The sequence below is a fragment of the Amphiura filiformis genome, chromosome 4 (genome assembly GCF_039555335.1).
Source record: "Amphiura filiformis chromosome 4, Afil_fr2py, whole genome shotgun sequence".
Lineage (NCBI taxonomy): Eukaryota > Metazoa > Echinodermata > Ophiuroidea > Amphilepidida > Amphiuridae > Amphiura > Amphiura filiformis.
In genome coordinates, this window is record NC_092631.1 from 29073796 (window position 1) to 29092784 (window position 18989).

Genomic DNA, 18989 nt, shown 5'->3' on the forward strand with positions numbered 1-18989 from the left:
ATAGAAAGTCAGTAGCTCTAGGTATAATTTTACAAGAGCGAAATGAAAATCATGGATGATACTGTAGTTTCAGTTTCAGTTTTATTAAAGAGCGGTTGCTCTTGGCTGTAGAAACAAATGGTGGGCCTCACCACACACCAACCCACCCCCTGGTCATTCTTGATGTCGGTCCTACCCCCGGATAAGGTGCTGGGGTAAAATGTTTTTATCACTATTTTTATTAGCGCAAAGGATTGATCTACGACTAGCTTAGGTCGGTTTGGCGTAAACTCGCGCGTTTTTATGGCGGATAAATGATCGGGGTTACACCCCCTTCGTAGTTCTAGGGTTGATATTGGGAGATTTGAGATGAAAGTGACGTATACCCAAACAACGGTAAATCTCAGCATGTCTAGTGATAGTCAATGAATGGCTGCTACTTCTGTGTAAAAAGGAAGGAGTCCCATTAACTAACAACTTCAGTTTCGCGTCTCATGTATCCGGGATATGATAAGCTAAACCTTGCAATTGCCTTAGAATTGCCTTTTCAAACCTTGGGGGTTATTTTTTTATATTTGAGTTTAGCTTAGAGTTAGGCATAGTTGTGGACAGAATATGAAGAAATAGAGTACTGTCTAATGAGTCTCATATAATGCAAGTTAGAAAAGCTGCAATGTTCTTTTGTCACAAAAAGGTGTCGTAATAAAATATTGAAGTTCACAGGACAGGTGCTATTGAGCGGCTTTGTTTTTACTTTCGCCTTAATTAAGGTCACTTACATCTGGTTCCACTGATTTTTGCATTCTTGGATTCCATTATTCACTCCTAGGTCATTGCCAATCGATACTTATTATTGTACAACCTTTGGGGAAATGCACGAAAGCGCTGAAAGGTGTGGGTTTTAGCCAGTTTGACAGTTATACCTGCACCAGCGAATGCACACAAGGCAAACAAAGTTAACATATCATTTTTTTGCTTCAAGTATAAGATGAAAAAAATGAAAGTTCTCGGATCAAATTATAAAATACCACAAGTGGTCATGTATCTCCAGGATGCATAATTAATGAGGTATAGGTCAAAGGGTACAATAAAAATGTCATAGGTCAAATTGTCAAAATGCTCCAAATTGAATGTAAATAGTGTCAAAAATTCGTCCGTACGAATGAATATGACGAATACAAAAAATGAATACTTTGATATATGTCTTCTTTATTCTAGAATCAAGAGCCCAAATTCAACAATCTTGGCAGTTTATAGGTCATAACATTAAATCTAGACTTCGTAGACATAGCAATCTATACCCTGTGTTTTGCTTTCTTTTGTCAAGAGGAATCATAAGAGGTAGAATACTGTCTATTGAGTCTAATATCATACAAGTGAGAAAAGCTGCAATGTTCTTTATTTACACAAAAGTGACGTGTTGTACTAAAATATTGAAGTTCACAAGACAGGTGCTATTGAGCGGCTATGTTTTCATTTTCGCCAGTTTGACAGTTATACCTTGAAACTGCACCAGCGAATGCACACAAGGCAAACAAAGTTAACTTATCCGTCGATATATATCTAAGTCAGGTTTCAGAATATTTTTAAATGGGACAATTGACATATTTAATTGATTTTCTGCATTTATGTGCATTATTATATTGACTAATAGTAGTAGAGGTGACATATTATAACCAAGCACAGGACACAATAAAATTTTCTACCAACGTCGTTTAAAGATATTTTATAAAATTAATCACGTGACAGACCACTACTTTCCGTTTCGCTATTTGCCTTTAACTTAGTGAAAGGTTGCTTCAGCTCCCATTGCTTTTCATTCAACGCATCAAAATGCTAAACACATCCACCAATGACGCCCGCTAATTACAGGCCTCTAACAATAAACATTTACTGGTTAAGAATCCACACCTTTAATGAAAGCATTGTATTGTCCTTAGATGAGTTGATGTGAGTATAAAAAATCTTGTATTCACTTGTTAATTTCGTTAAATCTTCAATATACGGTAACACTGGGGGATTTTACCAATCAAAGAAAGCCTAAAATAGACAATATGTGGAAGTTGCAGGCTTGTGGCATCAGCTTGGTAAAACGCATTACAAAAAATGGAGTCTAAGTGGAGACTAGGGTTAGGCATAAAATTGCTGCATATTCTTTAAAGTAATTAAATTCTAACATTGTTTGAATAATGTATGAATTTGTCTTATATATTCATTGCGAGAGGGAAAATCACTGCATCCCCAGATACTTGTGTAACAGAGATATCAAAAACAAGAAAGTGCAAGCTCGGCATAATCTGAATCTGCAGATGTGTTGAGCTTAAATGAACAAAATGATGAACGAGCAGGTAGTCGCACAATAAAAGTTAAACCAAGTTAACATTATACAGAATTAGATCTTGTTACATGTATTATTTACACGTTTACAAAGCAATGAATACCAATTTAAGGATTTCACAAATAAATTTGGTCAAATTTGAAATGGATCGCTTTTTCGACGTACGTTTTATTCTACCTAATTTCGTCATAAATATCTAACAAAAAGGTATGATATTCGCACGTGTATAATAAAAAATAGTCATTCTGGTATCATGTTCATGAATGCAAAATTGCATTGCGACACTGGAGGATTACCAATATAGACGTTAGGTCTCAAGTTCAGTTTGTTGGCAGATATTCGCTTTTATTGACATCATCAACTCGCTAGGTCCTAATGTTCAAATGTCTATAACATTGTATAATATGTGACGCGATCAAGCAAAATCAGTAGGAACTCGGAAATATTAAATTTTCAGTTTCTTATAGCATAGTAAAAAACATTTAAAAAGCTACATTTGCAGAAAACCCCATTGAAATTGAACAACCAGTTCCAATGATATGAGCAATTAAAGACTTTGCAAAACAAGAGGACTCAAAAAGGAAATAATTTCTTTGTTTGGCTATATCTTAAAATTAATATTTCCGAGTTCCGACTAATGTTGCTTGATCGCATCACATATTGTTTACACGAAAGCATCTTGCATGTAACATAACAGGAGTACTGTATTATTAACATTACTGTATTATTTACTCAATTATGTTTTATTATAACATAATTGCCTCCATCAGCTAATTATGTCACTAATGTGATTTTAATACCGTATTGTCTTCTTCAATATCATTATTACTATCATGACATTGATGCCAATAGGGATTGTAATGTGTTATACCAGGAGAGTGATAGCTATAAATTGTTGTGAATTTTAAAATACTACTTTTCAAATTAATTAAATTTTGCACCTTCTACCCAAAAAATGATAGAATTTGTTTTCTGCAAATTACTTTACCATAGAGTTATATTATTTACAAAGGCATGTTTGGCATCAAAAAGTAGCCTGGTGCGTTTGTTAGTAAATCGTATCAGACATGTTATAATAAAAGGTGAACAGAACTATAAGGTTGTGTAATAGTTAAAATAATGGGGTGTTCTGATAAATAAGATGACATTAAAATATTAATAAATAGTAAGCGCCTTCAGGGAACGAATTTGTAAATGAAAGAGTTGACGATGTGAACAAATTACCTAAAGCTCAGATGCAGTAATAATATGTGTAATTAGAATAATTGAATACATACTCAAGAGTGTGTTTCGCAGTATTAGTAGCTTTAATATTTAATTCATATCGGCAGCGTGTATTATAGTTGGTATTGTTATTGACAAATGATAATGATTAACATCAGTGTTTTTAACTCAAATTGTTAGAGGTTTATTTCATTCGAAACATCAGATATCATCAAATTTGATTAGCATTATAAGAAAAGTACCATTCTATGGTAGAATATGCTAGAGGGCCAATAAAGCTAGATAAACAAGCTCTTTTGAGTATTATTCTAATATAACATGATGAAGTGATAATATCTTTTTATTTACCATTAAATATATTAGGTCAAAGCCTGCCATGCCAGCTGAGACCGTGGTATAATACGAGCAGCAGTAAATAGATGCTTATCAAGTAAAATACTTCGGTAGCAAAGTATGAACATATTAAAAATAATAATATAAATAAGATTAAACATTGTGGCTATATGGGTACTCAGTCGTGAGATTCGAGATGAAAGTGGCGTGTACACAAGCAATTACAGTAAACTTAACGGTAACTCTAACAGCAGGACTAGTATCGAGGAACCTGACTTCTCTGAACATGAAAGTCAACAAATGGCGGCTGCTTCCTTGTAAAAAGGAAGCAATCCAACAAACTAACGGTGTCAGTTTCGCGTCACATATCTCAGGTAGATGGTTAGCGCAACCTCGCAATTGCCTTAGAATTTCCTTTCAAACCTTAGAGTCAAGTTTTTTTATTTGGGTTTAGCTTAGAATTAAACATAGTCTGTGGACAGAATAGAGAAAGGTAGAGTACAGTGTTATGGTCACTAAATTGATCCAGGCCAAAATTACCTGCTACCAATAACTTTGTACCACTACTGGCTAAGATAAGTTTCACATAATTCCCTGTTTTAACTCTACACTGCTCCTCCTGTTTAATTATTCTCCGGGACTTATACATCACAGCACATTACATCATTTCTAAATATAGCTCATTACATCACTATAAGCAAATCAGGATTATTAATATGTATAGATGGTTACTGTAATAGCGCCATCACTTAATCTTGTGGAAATTATGATTATTCTAGTGGTTTACATTTTGTATGATTGTTTTTAATAGCATTTTCCATTGAAAATCCAGAACATTTCATGTACAAACCAATAGAGATAAATATCAGTGATATAAGATATAATTGTATAATGTATGACATATACACATAGCTTTTAATGAATATCATAGAATATTTTGGAGGTACATAACAACTGTCAAATGAGTCTAATATCATGTTGGTGAGAAGACCTGCCACACCGACACCGCCTGGCTAATAATTATTTGGTGGAGCAGGGACACTAAAATGAATACACGGGATCGATACACGTGAATTGCTATGCACGATTTTGATATCAGACGAAAATCTTCGAATACTGGGTTAGAAATTGATGAATATCTCCCGCAAATGAATTTTTCTCAAGAAACCAGATGTGGTCTCATACACCTGAAAATACGTGTTGAACAGATATGATAGTCGCTAGAATGCGCTTTGAAAATTGGCCGTGCGCTTTGAACTCAAAATCTGACCATTTTATATTGCGTTGGTCCTGTAATACCCTGTATAGACTACAGTGTGTAGTACAGCTGCACTCACTGTAGGCAGTAGAAAAGTCGATGACCATTGACCTCAATGGGGTATACAAGCTTATTCACGCACAACCAAGATCAATTACCCGGTATTGTGAGTAGCCTTAGTTATGTCCCTCGACTAATTATTAGTTCTAAAGAGCTTTAAAGGTTTGAACCAAATGGCTAATCGTGGCTGTGGATTTAACCTACCATGGCTATTCCTGCCATGAAGATATAGGGTCGATGACACTGTGCCTGCTATGTTCTTTAGTGACACAAAAGTATAAAATATCGAAGTGCACAGGACTGGTGGTATTGAGCGGCTTTGTTTTTACTTTCGCCTTAATTAAGGTCACTTACATTTGGGTCCACTGATTTTTACATTCTTAGATTTCACTATTCACTCCTAGGTCATTGCCAATCGATACTTATTATTGCACAACCTTTGGAGACATGCAAATTGGCGTTGAAAGGCGTAGGTATTAGCCAGTTTGCCAGTTATACCTTGAAACTGCACCAGCGAATGCACCCAAGGCAAACAAAGTTAACATATCATTTTTTTGCTTCAAGTATAAGAGGAAAAAAGTTGAAAGTTCTCTGATCAAATTATAAAATACCACAAGTGGTCATGTATCTCCAGGATGCATAATTAATGAGGTATAGGTCAAAGGGTACAATAAAAATGTCAAAGGTCAAATTTTCAAAATGCTCCAAATTTAATGTAAATACGAGGGGGTATCAAAAAGTTTTAGAAATCGCCCAGAAGTGAAAGAGCTATATCAACGAAATTTTGTCAGTGCAATCACTGGTCCTTATGTACATTATGGTCCAAAAATGGTCTCAAAAGTATGTTTACTTTTTTTACAGGTGGCACTAGATGCCGATAACCCGCTGCCCCAGTTACTGCGCATAAACTGCAAGATTGAGAAATTTGAGGCAAGCAGCATTATTAAGATCCTGCTTTTGAAGGGTTGCAGTGCCTAGAAAATTGATGATGAAATGAAAGTTATCTTCGGTGGTGATTGTGATATGTCACTGCCGCTTTTTGGAAAAGGAATTTTTATTTCATCACAGATTTTCTGGGCACTGTAACCCTTAAAATGGAACTTAATCGTGCTGCATGCCTCATTTTTTCTCCATTTTGCTGGTTATGCGGTTACATAGGCAGGTAGTGACATCTAGCTCCTGTAAAAAAAGTAAACATACTTATGAGACCATTTTTGCACCGTAGTGTACATAAGGACCAGTAATTGTACTGACAAAATTTCATTGATATAGCTCTTTCACTTCTTGGCGATTTCTAAAACTTTTTGATACCCCCTCGTAGTGTCAAATTATTCGTCCGTACGAATGATTATGATGAATACAAAAAATGAATACTTTGATATATGATAAGTCTTCTTTATTCTAGAATCAAGAGCCCAAGTTCAATAATCCTATAGAGTATGTAATCTTGGCTGTTTATAGGTCATAACATTAAATCTAGACTTCGAAGACATAGCAAACTATACCCTGTTTTTTGCTTTCTTTTGTCAAGACGAATAATAAGAGGTAGAATACTGTCTAATGAGTCTAGATCATCATGATCATGCACGTGAGAAAAGCTGCAATGTTCTTTATTCACACAAAAGTGACGTGTTTTTACTAAAATATTGAAGTTCACAAGACAGGTGCTATTGAGCGGCTATGTTTTCATTTTCGCCAGTTTGACAGTTATACCTTAAAACTGCACCAGCGAATGCACACGAGGCAAACAAAGTTAACTTATCAGTCGATACTTTTCTAATTTCTAAGAGTCAGGTTTCAGAATATTTTTAAATGGGACAATTGACATATTTCATTGATTTTTCCGCATTTATGTGCATTATTATATTGGCTAGTAGTAGTGACATATTACCAAGCACAGGACAAAATAAGATTTTCTGCAAACGTCGTTTAACGTTGATTATGAAATTAATCACGTGACAGACACACCACTACTTTCCGTTTCGCTATTTGCCTTTAACTTAGGAAAATTTGGCTTTAACTTAAGCTCCACAGGACAAAATAAGATTTTCTGCAAACGTCGTTTAACGTTGATTATGAAATTAATCACGTGACAGACACACCACTACTTTCCGTTTCGCTATTTGCCTTTAACTTAGGAAAATTTGGCTTTAACTTAAGCTCCCATTGCTTTTCATCAACGCATCAAGAAGCTATAAACACATCCACAAATGACGCCCGCTATAAACAGAGATACCAAAAACAAGAAAGTGCAAACTCAGTATCATCTGAATCTGCAGATGTGTTGAGCTTAAATGAACAAAATAATGATAAACGAGCAGGTAGTCGCACAATAAAAGTTAAACCAAGTTAACATTATACAGAATTAGATCTTGTTACATGTATTATTTACACGTTTACAAAACAATGAATACAAATGTAAGGATTTCTCAAATAAATTTGGTCAAATTTGAAATGGATCGCTTTTTCGACGTACGTTTTATTCTACCTAATTTCGTCATAAATATCTAACAAAAAGGTATGATATTCACACGTGTTTAATACAAAATAGTAATTCTGGTATCATGTTCATGAATGCAAAATCGCATTGCGACACTGGAGGATTACCAGTATAGACGTTCGGTCTCAAGTTCAGTTTGTTGGCAGATATTCGCTTTTAATATTGACATCATCAACTCTCTATTATCCGGTGACATATTGAATGCATATTACATATAATGCCTCGTAATGTTCAAATGTCTATAACATTGTATAATATGCGACGCGATCAAGCAAAATCAGTAGGAACTCGGAAATATTAAATTGTCAGTTTCTTATAGGATAGTAAAAACATTTACAAAGCTGAATTTTGCAGAAAACCCCATTGAAATTGAACAACCAGTTCCAATGATATGAGCAATTAAAGACTTTGCAAAACAAGAGGACTCAAAAAGGAAATATTTCCTTTGGTTGGCTATATCTCAAAAGCAATATTTCCGAGTTCGGACTAATGTTGCTTGATCGCATCACATATTTGTTCACACGAAAGCATCTTGCATGTAACATAACAGGAGTGCTGCTAATACATTGCTGTATTATTTACTCAATTATGTTTTATTATAACATAATTGCCTCCATCAGCTAATTATGTTACTAATGTGTTTTTAATACCGTATTGTCTTCTTCAATGTATCATTACTATCATGACATTGATGCCAATAGGGATTGTAATGTGTTATACCAGGAGAGTGATAGCTGTGAATTGCTGTGAATTTTAAAATACTACTTTCGAATTAATTAAATTTTGCACCTTCTACCCAAAAATGACAGAATTTGTTTTCTGCAAATTACTTTACAGAGTTATATATTTACAAAGGCATGTTTGGCATCAAAAAGTAGCATGGTGCGTTTATTAGTAAATCGCATCAGACATGTTACAATAAAAGGTTCAACAGCACTCTAAGAGGTGTAATAGTTAAAATAATAAGCGAGTTCTGATAAATAAAATAACATTAAAACAATTCTAAATAGGAAGCGCATTTAGAGAATGAATTCGTCTATGAAAGAGATGACGATGTGAACAAATTAAATAAAGCTTAGTTGTGGTAATTCATAGATGTAATTAGAATAATTGAATACATACTCAAGAGTGTGTTTCGCAGTATTAGTAGCTTATCTAATTCATATCGGCAGTGTTCATTGTAGTTGGTATTCTTATTATGCTAACTTTGACAAATGATAATGATTAACATCAGTGTTTTTAACTCAAATTGTTAGAGGTTTATTCAGTTCGAAACATCAGATATCATCAAACTTGATTAGCATATAAGAAAAGTACCATTCAATTTTAGAATATGCTAGAGGGCCAATAAATGTAGATAAACAAGCTCTTTTGAGTATAATTCTAATATAGCATGATTAAGTGATGATATATTTTTTCTACCATTAAATCAACCCCTGGCATGCCAGTGGAGACCGTGGTATAATACGAGCAGCAGTAAATAGATGCTTATCAGTTAAAATACTAAGGTAGCAAAGTATGAACAGCTTAAAAATAATATAAATTAGTAAGATTAAACATTGTGGCTAAACATTGGGTCTATATGGCAAAGCGTCAGCACTAGGTAAATAATTATTTTTGTACAGTCGGAAAACTAACCACTGAAAGCACTAACCCAGCAAACACAAAAACGTTTTAAAAACGTTTTAAATAAGTTATATTTTGGCTTTTGGTTTAGGTAAAAACGTTTTAATAACATTAAAATGTCGGGTTATATAAAGGTCATGATAACGTTTTAAAACGTTTTGTATGAAAACACACTACAACAATATTTTGAAATGTTTTAAAACAATGTTATTGTAAACTATGTTTGCAAACATTTTTGCCAAATGTTGTGTCAATACTTAAGTAACATTATGTTGAAACATTTGAACCCAGCAAACACAGAAATGTTCTTAAAATGTTTTTTCAAAACCTTTTAATAACATTTAAATGTCGGGTTATATAAAGGTCATGAAAACGTTTTTAAAACGTTATTGAAAATATTTTGGGCAAACATTTTTCGCAAAATATTTTTTCAACCCCCAAATAACATTCTGTTTAGAAACTTTTGTATCAAGTTTTCAAGAATGTTTTTGGAATGTTATTAAAACGTTTTTATACCATTTATATAACCCGACATTTAAACGTTTTCTGTAAAACATGTTTGTTTGCTGAGCAGTAGATTATCAAAAAATGTTTTTAAGGTTATGAAAACGTTTTATACTCTTAATATACCCTTTATATAACCCGACATTTAAACGTTTTCTGACAACCTTTTATAACCCTTTGCGAATGATGTCGAAAACGTTTTGTGTTTACTGGGAACCGCCTAACGAATCACGTGGCTGCTGTGACGTCATCGTCATCGACTGTGTTTCAACAATTCTTGACTTGTAAAAGCTAGGGAATTCCTTGTTTGTTTCTTTTTAGCTTTTATCCATATTTATTTGCAAGAAAATTAATCTAAGCATACGCAAATGTTAAACTGTACGGAAACTCTGCAGATGTAGTATCAACATGATCAAGGAGACCTGACTAGCTATAACCTGTCAATTACCTTAGCATTTCCTTTCAAACCTTTCAGGTTTTGATCTACAATCTTAGAAATATTGTGTTGGGACAGGTGGTTAAATTTACTCCTTGTTTCCATCCCCAGTCACGTAAATTTTTCGTTTTTCAAATACTGTTCTACGTGCAGCTTCAACCCTTCAGTTAGCTATATCCCTCCCCATTCCCCCACCAATCAATAATGTAGAGTCCAACACAGAGCCTGATGATAAGACGGGGGAGGGTGATCGATTTTAGTTCATGGTCTTAAACTGTCCCAAGACTAAATTCTATGATTGCAGGCTTGGGTGTGAGTTAGGAATAGTTTGTGGACAGAATATGAAGAACTCTCAACCCTCAACGGAAACAAACGAAATATCATGAAAACGAGAAAACCTGCAATGTGTTTTCCTTCACAGAAAGAGACGTTTTTGTAATAATAATTTGAAGTTCACAGAACAGGTGCTATTGAGCGGCTTTGTTTTTACTTTCGCCTTAATTAAGGTCACTTACATCTGGGTCCACTGATTCTTGCTTCTTAGATTTCATTATTCACTCCTAGGTCATTGTCAATCGATACTTATTATTCTACAACCTTTGGAGAAATGCACGTTGGCGTTAAAAGGTGTGGGTTTTAGCCACAAAACCTCTCAGTTATATATTTATACCTTTAATATTAAAACTATCGCACCCAGCACCTATGATAAACGACGTTAATAATCCTATTAATCCGTCTGTTTATTTCTATAGCTGGCCATCGGTCTAGTTTTGAGAATACGTCAACTTGAAAATAGTAGTACTTTAATCATAATTATCTGGTGATATTCAGGACAAAATTAGTACTTGTTTTTTAAACGTCTTAAGTTGCTATTATAGAATTAAACTGGTGACTGGCACACCGCTGATTCCAGGGTTAGTATTCCTCGTTTAACTTAGGGAAAGGATACTTAAACTCCTTTTACATTTGATACAACATTAAATGTAACCACCAAATGACTTCGGCTATTAATAAGGCAAATATTAAAGCAATATTCTAGTGAAAAGAACATAATTTGTAGTTTATTATTTGTATTTAATTATTTTTCAAAATTTGTAGTTTATTTTAGTTAAGGGGGTACTACACCCCTGTGGTAAATTTGTGGCTATTTTTGCATTTTTCTCAAAAAATAATAACACACTGGTAACAAAAGTTACGCATATTATTGGGGCAAGGAATCCAATTATTACACTGAAATTTCAGTGACTCAAAACACTCGGTTCAGTATATATATATATGATAGGAAATGAGGTACATCCTAGCTGTACCTCATTTCTTATCATAAATAATGAACCGCTTCTCTTGGGTCACTGAAATTTCAGTGTAGTAATTGGATTCCTTGCCCCTATAATATACATAACTTTTGTTACCACTGTATTATTAGTTTTTGAGAAAAATGAAAAGAAGTCATGAATTTATGGAGGGGTGTAGTACCCCCTTAAAGGACTCGTATTGTCTTTGTGAGATGGAAGTAATGTAGTGGTGCATTTATTAACAATCTTGTCATTTCTTGTTAACTTTGCTGAAATCTTCATTACATGGTGACACTTTGTGATTTTACCAAACAAGGAAGGCCAAAAATATAAAGTATGTGGATATGTGTTTTCAACCTCTCTTGGTAAATTACGTATTATACGTATTGCAAAGCATAACTGTGTATAGATGACGATTACTCAATAAGTTGCTGCATTCGCACTTCTTCGAAATAATTAAATTCTAACATTATTTGAATAATATATGGATTTGTCTTATATATTCATTACAAGAGGGAAAACATTAAAACAACTCCATCCCCAGATACTTGCGTATAAAGATGGTAGAAAGAAGATAAAGTCGGTAACATCTGCAGATGTGTTGAATTTAACGAGCAGTTTGTCTCGCAATAAAAGTTCGTTTTTCTTGCCCCAATGCTCATCAACAATTATCCTTAACATTGCTTCCAATTATAATAGCATTATATAGAATACGATATGATTATTTATACGTTTATAACACTATGAATTATAGTAACGGTTTTAACCAATAATTTTGGTCAAACTTGAAATGGATTGTTTTTCGACATACGACTTATTCTACCTAATTGCGTCATAAATATCCAACTAAAAGAAATGGTATTCACACGTGTTATAATACAATATAGTCATATTGGTATCATGTTCATGAATGCAAAATTGCATTGCGACACTAGAGGATTACTAGGCAGACGTTAGGTCTCAAGTTCAGTTTGTTGGCACAGATTCGCTTTTATTTATATGATATCAACTCGTTATTATCCGGTGACATTGAATGCATATTACATGATGCTGCCTCCTCATGTTGAAAATGAGGTTCGTGTATTATACAAACTTCTATAACATTGGTGTAATATTTTCTTCCAATTAACTGCCGGAAGTAGAGATTTTAAAGCAATATGTTGCACGATTTGACTGCGATTGGTTTGTCAGGATAATTACGGATAATTGACTCCTTTGCTAAAATAAAACCAACTTTAAGCATGTTAATCCCATGCCGGAATCAGTCACTCTCTTGGAATTTAAAAAATAAGCAAACGTATCAAAAGTGCAATATCTGGTCATAAGACAATGGTGGGAAAGAAAGAAAGAAAGAAAGAAAGAAAGAAAGAAAGAAAGAAAGAAAGAAAGAAAGAAAGAAAGAAAGAAAGAAAGAAAGAAAGAAAGAAAGAAAGAAAGAAAGAAAGAAAGAAAGAAAGAAAGAAAGAAAGAAAGAAAGAAAAGAAAGAAAAGAAAGAAAGAAAAAGAAAGAAAGAAAGAAAGAAAGAAAGAAAGAAAGAAAGAAAGAAAGAAAGAAAGAAAGAAAGAAAGAAAGAAAGAAAGGAAAGTGAAAGAAAAAAGAAAGAGAGAGAGAGAGAGACAGAGAAAGAAAGAAAGAAACTAAATTCTAATCTACTTGCATCTGAATGTATTATGTACATCAGTCTTTCCTTTATCGCAGCATAGTTTCTTACAATTTCTTACACCTATCAAAGTCTGCATCATTTATATTCTGTGTCAGATTAGGTTTGAATGCTGCAATTGCAGACTTTATAAAAATGTCTAATGTATTGAAAGACTTTGCTACGATCAGTTTGTCTAGGGAATTCCAGACACCAGACAGGTATTACAATCCTTCTTGCCGACATTGTAATATTTATATGCAAAATAATTCAGTTCAGATTCTGGGAAACATGTAGTATCCACGTCATTAGATCTGTTAGCTTCAACGATGTTGTTAATGAAAACATTTTAAACGAATGAAACTATCCACAAGAACACTCACTAGATTTAAGCACTTTGTAAAAGTTGTCATAGACTATGATCAGATATATAACGGTTTTTAAGTACAGTCATATTAAACATTGCGTCACATTTGGCAAGTGGTATCTGCATGAAAATATTGAAAACAAGAAAATCAAGATATATATCCAGTGTTTTGTTATAAAGTTGAACGTTAAGTTAGCTAATAACTGCAATAATGATCATTTCAGGCGTATCAAAATACAACATTGATAGCAACTATGATTCTCAGCTGATTGCTGTGCTGTGGTGCAGCAAATTTCACACTCTCCGAGACAAATCATAGCATGATCAATTTAAATCTCCACAGTGATCAAATAAGTACAAGGAGTACCGGCCCAAATTTACCCCAAAATAACACGTTTTGTGCATATTTACGTGCGTATAATAATTTATTATTTTGGCCCATAATCAAGATAAATTAGTCTTAAATTTCCTTGAAAGAGGATATGTGGTAGCGTAGTTTTAAGCAATTTCGAAATACGTGCATCACCCCTTGCCCCCGGGCGGTTGTAACTGACTAAATAAAACAAACCACAACAACTGGATAAAATATTTAACCTTTAGGCGATGAAATAAAAGTTTTATTAGTTGACAAAAACACATGAGAGCAAACACCATCAGAAATGTAAATATGTCAAATTAGAACAGGGGTCAGTTTAACCGAAATGCATTTTTATTCATATTAAGTTTGATTGGTTGCCTACTTACTTTACTTGCTTAAGGCAAGTTGTGTCCTCGAACTACAGTGGCTTTCCACACCTTTTTGTCCTGCCTCGTTGTCCCGTGGTATTAGGTTTATATGCCAGTATCTTGCGTGAGAACATCAATACATGCTTTCCTTATCTATGTTTTGGAGTCCAGTGCAGTAAGCTTAGCTTGGATACCAACTATTATGGCAAAAGGCTGCAACTTGACCTTTGTCAAACGTAAAGTTTTATAGTTCATTCTTCCCAGCAAATTTGAATATAACAAGTACTGCGTTGTAAACACTGTAACTCGCGGTTTTTTTTACTTTCGTATTGTATCTTTTACTTTCGTATTGTTTCTGAGATAACATACCGTAAAACCTCGTCTACAAGCATAGTGTTTTAAACGAAAGCTAAATTAATACGAAAGAAGCGTAAATAAGCCGATACAATAGATTAGTCTACAATAGTACTTGTTTGCATATGCTTGAGTCTGCCATTTATTTGCTCAAACTCCAAAATGGCGACTGTATTTAGCTTTCATCAGAAGCACTCTATACGTTTGTAGACGTGGTTTTACGGTATATTGTCATAACAACTTTGCAGCACTATCTAACTTCACGATACGTTCTGCCATATCAAAGTAGTAAAAACTTCTAAATGTGTGAGATAGTGTATGTTATCTGCAAAACTTCAGACTTTCATAAGTGTAAATAGCGCCCTCAATAAACCTAGGAATGAACTAACCTTCTAAACTTACAGCCTTTTGTTACAACAAGTCTGTATGATATAGGGCGAAGCGTATTCTTTTCATTTTAATTGTCGTACTTATCTGATAAGGGTAGAAGTTTGATTGATCAAACGTTAATTCTGGTGTAAAAGCAAACTTAATTGCTGATTCAAGTCTTCATGAAACGGATCCCATCATAATCACCACATACTGACGAAAAGCGTCCAACTATAAAACGTCCGCTTTCGCACCCGTATATTATATGAATTTTAAACGTCACCACTTTTGTTACCTTACAAAGCCAACTTTGCCATGGTCAATCTCCGCGCTCGGCGAATCTCTTAAGGCACTTCATAAATCCAAAATTTAATTTATGTGTCAGAAAGGATCGGTTTATAGTGATTTGTTATTCGACCGTGTGCAAAAACCACTACGAAATGATTATATAATGTACTTATAGGGAAGTTTCAGTTATAATACGTTAACTTGATAAAGATAAATGCTTGAAATAAATCTTTTGTATTGCATAAAAATCTATCATTACTTTTGTCGGCTCCTATCGTGAATCTACTTTACCTCTTAATGGTAATGATCTTATATTGGTAACATTCAAACAAAACACCATACACATCACAAAATCAAGACTTCAGTTTCTTTAGAAAATTAAATCCTCATTCTTAATTGCTCTCACACAATTTTGTTTTTGTAAACTTCGCATTGAAGCTCATAATCTTATTATTGAGAAAGGTCGTCATTCGAACCCCAAAATTCTACTAGAAAATAGATTATGTATAATGCGATCTAAAAATAATGAAGTTGAAGATGAACTTCGTTTAATAGCGCTTACGATATAGTCTTAAACCAACGTTGCTATTTCAAGTTGTATTAGTAAAAATCTACCTGACGAGAGTATTTTTCTTGATGATACGAGTACTTTTTATGATGCTATAAAAATTTTTATCTACGTTCATAAACATTCCAAGAGCATAAGTGCACTCCATATAAATGTATGGATTTCAGGTTTCCATCCTGAAAACGACTGGAATTTCAGTTGCTAATGTTACTGGAAAAAGGTTTTGAAACGCAATAAAATGTATAAAATATTACGAAATGAGGACCTCAAATTTAGAATTTTTGCTTGTGAACAATTTTATGCTTAATATTTTTGTATGTAGACAGTCAAAAAGTTCCCAAAACAAATTGAACTCCTCTATAGATTCGTTTCATTTCATTCATTTCATTTCGAAGCAGGCGACTATAAAGTTTCTCCATGTACTACGATTTGAAGCCAAAGTGGTAATGGCAACTGGCAGTAAAGAGTTGTCAAAGTCCCCAACAGTTTTTGCACATAAGACAAGTAGGATGTTCTTTGCCTTCTAGGTCTTCTTTTTACCATGTAATGGGGTGTAGAGAGCATATCTTCTGCATGGTTCATCTACCTGCATCCTCAGGATATGTCCCAGGAATCGTAGTTGTCGTGATTTGACAGAGTTGATAAGAGGTATAGTGTTGGTGATGGTATAACTGCACTGCGCTTTTAGATCCTTTCATTACTAACATGGTCAATGCGCTTGATGTTCAGCTTATCCTGTAACATTATGTACCAAAAGCGTTGATCTTATTTTCCATGTCAGTAGATATCACCCAGGACTCACAGCCATAGAGTAATACTGTAACACAAGTGGCGTGGAAAAAAACTTGACTTTTGTTGCAACAGTGATTGTTGTACTTCTCCACAGAAGCTCCAGTTTCCAAAATGCATACCATGCAAGCGCCATCCGTCGGGAGTACTCACTGGTGCTAGAGCTAATCATGGAACCAAGATATTTAAAACGGTGACATACTTGATGGGTTCTCCGTATTATATACTTGGAGAGGTGTGCTCTAATTGACATTTAAAATACCCCAATAACGTGTCCATAGCGAAAGGGAATAATGATAATAATAATTTCTGCATTTATTTTTTTCATTTTCAGCGAGACTTTTGACTACGTATAAAAGGAATTAGGCCTAGAGAAGACAGCCGTACAGCGGGTAAGTTTATTTAACATACACTACTGTCTGATCTAAAGTGTTATAAATACGCCTATAGATTCAGAACTAATAATTGTTTTCACAATATTTCAACATAGAGAGAAGAGTGATTCATTTACGCGAATTTTGATACTTTGATACCCCATTTCCCAAATTTCGTTCAACATTAACAACGCAGTAGTGCTTTAAAAAAAAAGAAAAATACCCGAATTTAAAAGTTGCATTTTACAGCGATCAATGGTTATTATGCCAGCACTGTAGCACGTAAAGCACGTCATTATCTTCGCGCCTTACTTCAAATCAATACAAATAGCTGCAACTTTTAAATTCGAGTATCTTTGTTTCAAAACACTGCTCTATGGGCAAATTTGGTATCAAAATGTGCGTAAAATAAATTATACTTCTTTTTTATTATTAGTTATTACAATGTTTAATTAGTTAAACAATTATTAGTTCTGAAGCTATAGACGTATTTACAACAGCTGCGTTACATCTTGTGCAGACTTTATGTAGAGTTTTAAAAGAAATCTTTACAACTTCTTTAAGGGCTCAAACACCCACGTTTGCACAGTATTTCTGTAGGATATGAGACACACCAAAATTGAATTTCCTTCTGATTTTAATTATTTTAATTGGAGATACAATAATTATAAAAATTATGGCAAATTATTAAAATTATCAAAAAAAGTATGGAATAATTTACTACCTTCATTTCGTTTGAACCTTGAAACTCTGTCATTGCATTATTTCAAGACAAGCATCAAATGATATGTCGATATAGTGAAAAGTGAATGTAGTTGGGAGAAAAAGCCGACCATCATATCAAAATTTGACTTTTCGTATTGAAAATGAAGTTTCATAAAAGGTTTTTTGGGAAACTTAATATCTTGAATACAAAAGGTCAAAATTTTCAATAAGAATTCAATAAAATGACTGAGAGATTTTTTTTTGAATGAAAAATGTACGTGATGATTAAACAAAAGGGAAAAAGGTGATAACAAGGGCACAAAGGGCATCTATCACAAGAGTGAAGTACATTTCCAGCTTTTTAAAAGCTCTTTGATCGAGGAAAGTTCGTGATGCCGCATACGTACTTTTAGCGCTGTTGATTGTAAAATAAAGCTCTGCTTGACATGCATGCTGTGATCAATTGCACTCTGTAAATGAATGAAAGGTTGACGCTCCTTTGTTCATAACCTTGCGTATTTTTACTTTAACACATGAAACAGAGCTTACAACATCAAATATGAATCAAATCATCCGTGTATAAATATTCAATAATTGCACACGTGAATGTCAAATCATGATTTTTCTGAAATATTGCTGAGTTTACAATGAAATTTAATATAACCGATAAAGTAAACGATATAGACAAAATGTCCTGAGAATAGCAGTAGAAATTAAATTAGGAAGAAACTAGTTATAACATATATAGTTCGAGGGAAAACATCACAGAGGTATCTTATGCTAACACAACAAGGTAAATTATACAGCAATGCAGCAAATATAAATGCCAAGTTGTGTTCTTTGGAGACCTTCATTTTTTGAGCAATTATAATTCATATCACCGTGAACTTGCATTAAGTTACCACGCGCATCACCATAGCACAGCTATCTTTTACCGGTGAGGTTATTATATTACTTCGTTTGTCAAGAACTGAACGTAGGCCAGACATCAAAGTTAAACCAGGAAAGTGTTAAAATGGTTGCAAAAATTACTTTATATTGCATTACTTTACTTCTGCCTTACACCAAATTTGCATTTTCACTTCACAACTTGAATTCCCCTCAAGCTATCCTATCTATCAATGAGGTTACCAAAGGAACAGGCTGTAATATAGTCAGATGCAGTACATGACCATAGATGGCACAATGATTTACATACGCTAACCTTTTGCAATGACCTTCGCATGAGGCATTTGGATGCTACAGGCAATGTTTGGTAC

General features: G+C 33.8%; 1 protein-coding gene across 7 annotated transcripts in view; it reads left to right on the forward strand.

Moving 5' to 3' along the window:
• Positions 1–18989, forward strand: part of LOC140150776 (calcitonin gene-related peptide type 1 receptor-like) — a 470039-nt gene that overhangs the window by 225732 nt on the left and 225318 nt on the right. For all 7 annotated transcript variants that reach the window (XR_011858844.1, XM_072172885.1, XM_072172881.1 and 4 more), the window contains one exon: positions 16986–17043. The gene's annotated coding sequence lies outside the window, so the exon portion shown is untranslated. The remainder of the gene's footprint in view (positions 1–16985; positions 17044–18989) is intronic.